At 44.6% G+C, this 6821-nt stretch overlaps 1 long non-coding RNA gene across 1 annotated transcript; it reads left to right on the top strand.

Annotated features, from left to right (window-relative positions):
- Positions 1–1868: 1868 nt before the first annotated feature.
- LOC111817335 lies at positions 1869–4019 on the top strand. The gene is made up of 3 exons (XR_002821566.1): positions 1869–1954; positions 2605–2676; positions 2952–4019. It is a non-coding gene; the product is annotated as an uncharacterized LOC111817335 (long non-coding RNA).
- Positions 4020–6821: the final 2802 nt, after the last annotated feature.

Here is a 6821-nt window from a genome sequence, read left to right as displayed (position 1 = left end):
GGTTCGATCCCTGGTACCACATGCTGTGCCAGCGCTGCCTGGGCAGGCAAAGCCAGCCAGCAAGACAGGGCATGGTGGTGCACACCTGTAATCCCAACACTGGGGAGGCTGAAACAGGAGTATCACTATGAGTCTGAGCTGTATAGCGAGACCCTGTACCAATACATTAAAAAAAAAAAGTGAAAAAGACATATCTATTTTCCTTAAAATAAGGAAGAAAAATGAAGATGACTCATAAAATATTGGTAAGGAAGAAAAATGAAGATGACTCATAAAATATTGGTAATTGTTAAAGTGGAAAAACACACATAACTGCAGCCTTTTGGGATAGTCTCTGTATATTATATATTTGATAATTGTCCTAATTATAAAGCATTCAGTGTACTGCTGGGCACGGTGGCACATGACTAATCCCAGCAGTAAGGAAGCTGAGGCAGGATAATCTCTGTGAGTTTGAGGCTACCCTGGGCTACAAAGTGAGTTCAAGGCCAACCTGAACTGTATAGTGGTACCTTGACTCAAAAAGGCATAAAAACACAGAAAGAAAGAATTCAGTGTGGGCTGGTATAATGAGGCATGAAGGCTAAATTAGAAGAAGGGAAAGACAGGAGGCAGAAAGGGCAGCCAAGACTCCTGGAGTATAGTTTTAGAAATAATTCGTAGGAAACCCAAAACCTCACACCTTAACTATAACCAATATTTGCTGATTAGTCTTAATCTAACATCCTTAGTAAAAATAGGACTAAACTTGAAGCTCTGAAAATATCTCAAGACATGAGTCACTGACAGCCCCAGCGTGCTGGTTTTCTGGAACTTCAGACTCCTCAGCTCTCAGACCTCGCGTGCGCTTGTGTGACGTCAGCGGCTCACATTTTCCTCCGGTGAATTATGAATATTTTCCTATTTTGGTAGCTACGGTTACTCTTGATATTCTGAATTCTATCTTTCTGCTCCCAAAGTGGAGCAAAGCTCCTCTCCCAAAAGGACGTCCGGTCTTGTCGCTGATTTTAGACAGCTAGGACTTTACAGTTGCACTTTATCACTTCATTAAGTGCTACAGAACCAGCTCCACCCCTACACGCACTCTTAGGAAAAGGGAATTGGAGTCGTTCCCCGAAGGCTGTCTGGAAATGATACCAGCCTGGGTCACTGAAACGAACTCGTTCCCCTGGCAGGAAGAAATCTCTGTTTTCCCAGAGTTCTCCCCCTCTCTTCCTCAGTCTGAAACATCAGGAACATACTTCCTTTTCTAACCTGGTCCACCATTGCAGCCCAGCCTTCTGTAGGGCATTTGCTCAAAAGAGAATCCCAGCCACACCTGCAAACGGTATTGCAAGTGCGTGGTCTGTGAGTTTGATTCAGAAGGGGGAAGGATGGCGGGAGACGGAGAGCGCGAGAGCGTCCCCACGGGCAGCTCCTGTGCTCCAGTTGGTGTAACAGGAGATGGGGGGGGGGGCTGTGTTTGCTTTTCTTGGCATCCGCAGCGGTGGTGCCTGTAGCTGAAGACACTGGGGCTGTTGCCAGAAGCCCTGCTGGAGCTGGGACTGTGCGATTCCAGGTTCCAAGATCTCAGCTGCTAGCAGCAATGGGGAACATTTTGATCTTGGCAAGGGCTACCAAGCTGACACTCTGTATCCACCGATTCTTCTCCCTACTTCTCTGACCCCAAGCCGCACTGAGACATGACCTTTGGACACACACAGCTGGCAGCACCATTGTCTCCAGAATTTCCCGTACCTCCCTGGGGAACTTGCCACAGTGGACACAAACATGATTACAAACTGCTGGTGACCTGGCAGCACGTGAGCAGCAGGCCCCAGGAGGGGGACAGGAGAGCAAGCCTTTCCTCCCTGGTGGCTGGTCCCACCGTCCTGCTCCCTTGAGGTCCCAGGAGTCGAGCCCTGGCTGAACACACTGCTGGCACATGGGAGATGTGGCTGGTCTCTGAAATCAGGTGGGTGGCTTCTAAGAGCACCTGAGCCGGACTCCTGGCTGTCCTTTTGAAATACTTTGGAACTGCGTGTGGCAGGTCTGTAACATCTCCCAAACTCCCATTCCTCGTTTATCACTCTGCCCACAACCTCCCCTCAGTAGAACCCTGCACCCCACTTCTACCACTGTGTCCTATTCTTTCCTGCATTTAGCTCTACCCCTGTGCCTCTGTTCCACCCTCTCCCACACTCCCAGGAAGGGGTCAGTCAGCTCCTCCTCCATCTCTCCAAGCTCAAGCCGCTCTGAGGGACTGTTTCCTAATGTCTGGTCCACAGACAAGAGAGACAAAAATCAAATTATCCATAATAAATTCACTCTCTTTCTCATTTCCTACAAGCACAGCATTTCAGCGCTTCTTTCCCAGCCTTTTAAACTTTTTCCTAGTTATACTAGTTTAGAGGTTTAGTTAACAGTATGATTTTAGTTGAGAAACGATCTACATTCATCTGATTTGAGGGGGTAGAGAGGTGCTGGGGATTGAACCCAGGGTCTTACATACTGTGAAGTACTGACTCAGTCACTGATCACTGAGCCATACCCCCACCCCCTGATTTAATTTTAAAGTAATCATTATTGAGCTTTAATGTGTATTATTTTATCCAACCTTCCCAGCCACCCTTTTGCAGATGAAGACATCATTATCCAGAAAGATGAAGTTGTCAGAGGGGATACAATTATTAAACGGTAGGACTAGAATTTGAATCTAAAACATCCTGAGCCCAAAGCCCAAGTTCAACATCCCAACCCCTTACAAGACTTCAGTGTTTCCTAGCCTCCTCTACACACACACACACACACACACACACACACACGCACACACACACACACATACGCATGCACACTTTTCCCCTGCCTTAACTCCCTTACTACCCTTCTCAGTTACAATGCTTTGTCAACAGGAATCTAAAATCATCATTGAGCCTACCCTAACTGATAAGGACATTTATTTTACATAACAGGAACTGATAAGGGATGATCAAAATTCAGTGGTGCATGATCAAGCAGCTGCAAAATACCATTAAGGATTCAAGGCCTAAGATTCTTTCTCTTTCCCCACTTGGCGAATTTGATCTGAAAGCTTTCCCTTCATGTCTTGGGTGGCTGCCAGGAGCAATTTAAGCCTCATAGGTCCTTGCCATCGTTCCAGCGTGTGCAGTGGATGATGGGGATTCTCCTCCAATCGCATCTGATCAAGTCAGGTCGCACCACAAGCCAAGGACCAAACAAGATGGAAGCTCCCGGGCTCAGCCTTTTCCACCTCCCACAGGACATCACTGTCCCGGAGCTCCTAGCTGAGGAGGCAGAGTGTGCAGATCTGCGGCATGGACTGTGGGTTCCTCCTGCCCTGTCCTCCTTCCTCCCATCTTCCTCTCGCTGTGTTGCGAGACTCCTGCTCAGCACCTGCCTCCTGGAGAACCCAACCTGCAGTAGCACAGTGATGGTGGCTGTGTGTCTCCAGCCAACCGGGTGCCCTGAACCTCCACAGGACTTGTCTCTTATCACCTGTGCTCCACTCCTTCTGCTAAAATTCCTTTGTTAGTCCTCTGATCCAGTCCGTTCTTTTTTTTTCCTTCTCTTCTCTCTCTCTGTTTTTGTTTGTTTTGCCAGTACTAGAGATTGAACCCAGAGCTTTCACGATGGGAGCAATTGACAACCCCAAGCTTTCCCCCCCCTTTTTTTTTTTTTTCATTTTTCATTTTGAAACAGGTCTTACTATGTCAGTATGTTTCCTGATCTATGCTAGAACTTGAAATCTTCCTGCCTCAGCTTCCCAGAGTGCTGGGATTACAAGTTTGTGCATCACCATCCCTGGCCTAATCAATCCTTAGTCCAACAGCCACCACTTTGTATTCTGAACCAAAGTTAGCCTGATTTATCCCCACCCTTAAGCCCTTCCCCAGACCTGGGATAGCTATAGTAAAATGTCCTTTCTTCTCTCTTGCTGAATCCACTGAAAACCTGAAATCTGGGTTTAATGTCTAGTGACAAATCCATGCTATCTAACTTTAATTGGGCACTCGGGCTGATCTCTGTAGACTTCCACTATACTGGCACCAAGATTCCTTCTACATCTGTACACACTAATGTCTCTTCCTCCTAATTTCTTCTCATACCCTGAGGATGAATTGTTAACATTCTTCTTTTGTCATTCAAGTATGTAGTCTTTAAATTTCCATTTTATTTTATTTTTATGTATTTGGTTTTTACAGGGTCTCACTATGCAACCTGGACTCATAGTGATCCTCCTATTTTCAGCCTCCCCAGCATTAGGATTACAGGTGTGCACCACCATGCCCAGACTTGGTGGCCAGCTCAGTGTGCCCAAGGAGCGGGACAGGCACAGCATGAGGTGCCAGGGATCGAACCCAGTCCCTGAGCTTGCCTAAGCAGGAGCTTAGTCCACTGAGCTATCTTGCTGGCCCTTCAATTTCCCTTTTAAAGGGATAAGCTTGAGTTCTTTGTAGGGAAGTGGATGCACCTTGAGACCATAATCTTAAGTGAAGTAATTGGAACACACAAGTTTAAATATCACATTGCTTCTCTTATGTCAGAAACCAAAAGGGTAAATAAGGAATCAAATGGGAAATAAATATTGGGAAGTGGAACAAAGAAGACAGAGGGGTAAGAGAAGGAAGAGAAAAGGGGAAAAAAAAGTGAATGGAAGGAAAAATGAAAAAAAAAAAGCTTTTGTAAAAGGGGAGTGGAAGAAGGGTTGAGCAGGGGGGTAGAGGGGGAGAATTAAGTTATATTATGTACAGGTATAAAGCCTGTAATGAATGTGACCAATATGTATGGCTGATATGTGCTAATTTTAAAAAAGGTAAAAAAAAAAAAAAAACAATAAACTTACCTGTCAGAGTATGTGTGTGTTGGGTGGGGAAAGGTCCTGCTGCCTTCACCTGCTCCGATCCATTCCACCCCACTTAGCTCCACTCGTTGCCAGTCTGTGCAGCTGCAGCAGACTGGCAAGGATCTCCCAATGCTGGAATGATGTTTCGGGTCAGGTCTGGCCAGCCAGTGCACAGCAAATGGAGCAGAGGTGGGTGAGCACTGAAACAAGGGAGGCCAACAAAACCCTCCTGAGAACTACTGGGAGGCCAGGCAGGGTGGCACACACACGTAATCCCAGCAGTCAGGAGGCTGAGGCAAGAGTGTTGTCATGAGTTCAAGGCTAGCCTGGGCTACATCCTAGGCTCAAGGTCAGCCTGAACTGTGCTTGCCTGGCAAGCGCAAAGTCCTGAGTTCAATCCCTGGTAACACACACATACACACACACATACGATCAGCCTGAACTACACAGTGAGATCTTGTCTCAAAAATTCAAAATTAAGATTAACTGTAGGATAGTTTTGTGGTCCCCACCATAATGGACAATTATCTCAAGTTCTCTGTGTTCAGTGACTTTTTTTGAGACCTATTTGTACATATTTATGAATTTCAAAACATTAATTCCATACATGTATAAATGTAAAAATATTAAATCAAGATAAGTAGAATTTCCATCTCTGAATATTGATCATATATATGTGAATCATATATATATATATGAAGCCCCATACTCTTATAGTTATTTTGAAATACATCCTAGATTAGTATGGACAACGGTCACATTAGTATGCTGTCAAACACAGAACTTATTCCTTCTGTGTTTAGTTTCTTTTATCTAAACTCTTTCCATCTCCTTACCCTTCTTAATCTCTGGTGACCAGTATTCCACTCTGTCTTTTGAGATCTACTTTACAGTTACCACAAATGGGTGAAAACATGTGCTATTATATGTCTTTTATAACTGACAGTTCCAACTACTTTGATACAAATGACAGGGCTGAATTAGATTCTGTAACATGCATATAACTCATTTATCTAGTGATAGACGCCTTAACTGAGTCCATTCTTTGGCCATTGTGGATAGTGCTGCAATCACCATGTGAGTGTGGCTGTCTTTTTAATATAATAAATCCCTTTGTACTTACGCATAGCTGGATCACACATGGTTCTAGACTTAGTTTTACGCAGAATCCCTGTACTATTTTCCACTATGAATGTATTAATTTATGTATCTACCAATGGTGTCCAAGAGTTTCTCTTTCTCTGTAACCTCACTAGCATTTGTTATCTTTTTGATAATAGCCATCCTGATTGGATGAGATGATCTCTCACTGTGATTTTAATTTTCATTTCCCTAATTATTAGTGATATTAAGTGTTTTTTAATGTACTTTTTGGCCATTCTTGTGTCTTCTTTGGAGAGCCATTTATTCAGATCATTTGCCTGTTTTTTAAAAATTAGATAATTTAGTTTTCTGCTGTCAAATTATTTGAGTTTCTTATATATGCTGGATTTTAACATTTTGTCATATGAATAGCTTACAGGTGTTTTCTCCCATTCTGATGGTTGCCTCTTCACTCTGCTGTTTGTTTCCTTTGCTTTGCAGAAGCTTCTTGGTTTGTAATAATCTCACTTGTCTATTTCTAATGTTATTGCCTGTGCATTTTGCATCATGTCTAGAAAACGTTTGTTGGGCTGGCCAGATAGCTCAGCAGACTAAAGTGCCTGCTTAGGTACACACAGCAACCAAGGTTCAATGCCCAGCGTGCCCTGCCAGCCCCAGCCCGAGGGCACACTGAGATAGAGATTGAGACTGGGTGTGGTGTTGAATGCCTGTAATCCCAGCACTTGGGAGGCTGAAAACAGGAGGATCACTACTGTCCCGAGCCAGTGGGTCAGTCAAAAAAGATCACCTGGGAGAGGAGCGGGGAATTGAAGAGGGGACAAAGGACAGGAGACACGAGAAATGAAGACAAGACAGGATTCTGGTCAAGTCGCGT

The sequence above is a fragment of the Octodon degus genome, unplaced genomic scaffold (assembly GCF_000260255.1).
Source record: "Octodon degus isolate 3935 unplaced genomic scaffold, OctDeg1.0 scaffold00055, whole genome shotgun sequence".
Lineage (NCBI taxonomy): Eukaryota > Metazoa > Chordata > Mammalia > Rodentia > Octodontidae > Octodon > Octodon degus.
Note: the sequence above shows the minus strand (reverse complement) of the source record. Positions and strands in the feature narration are given on the sequence as shown.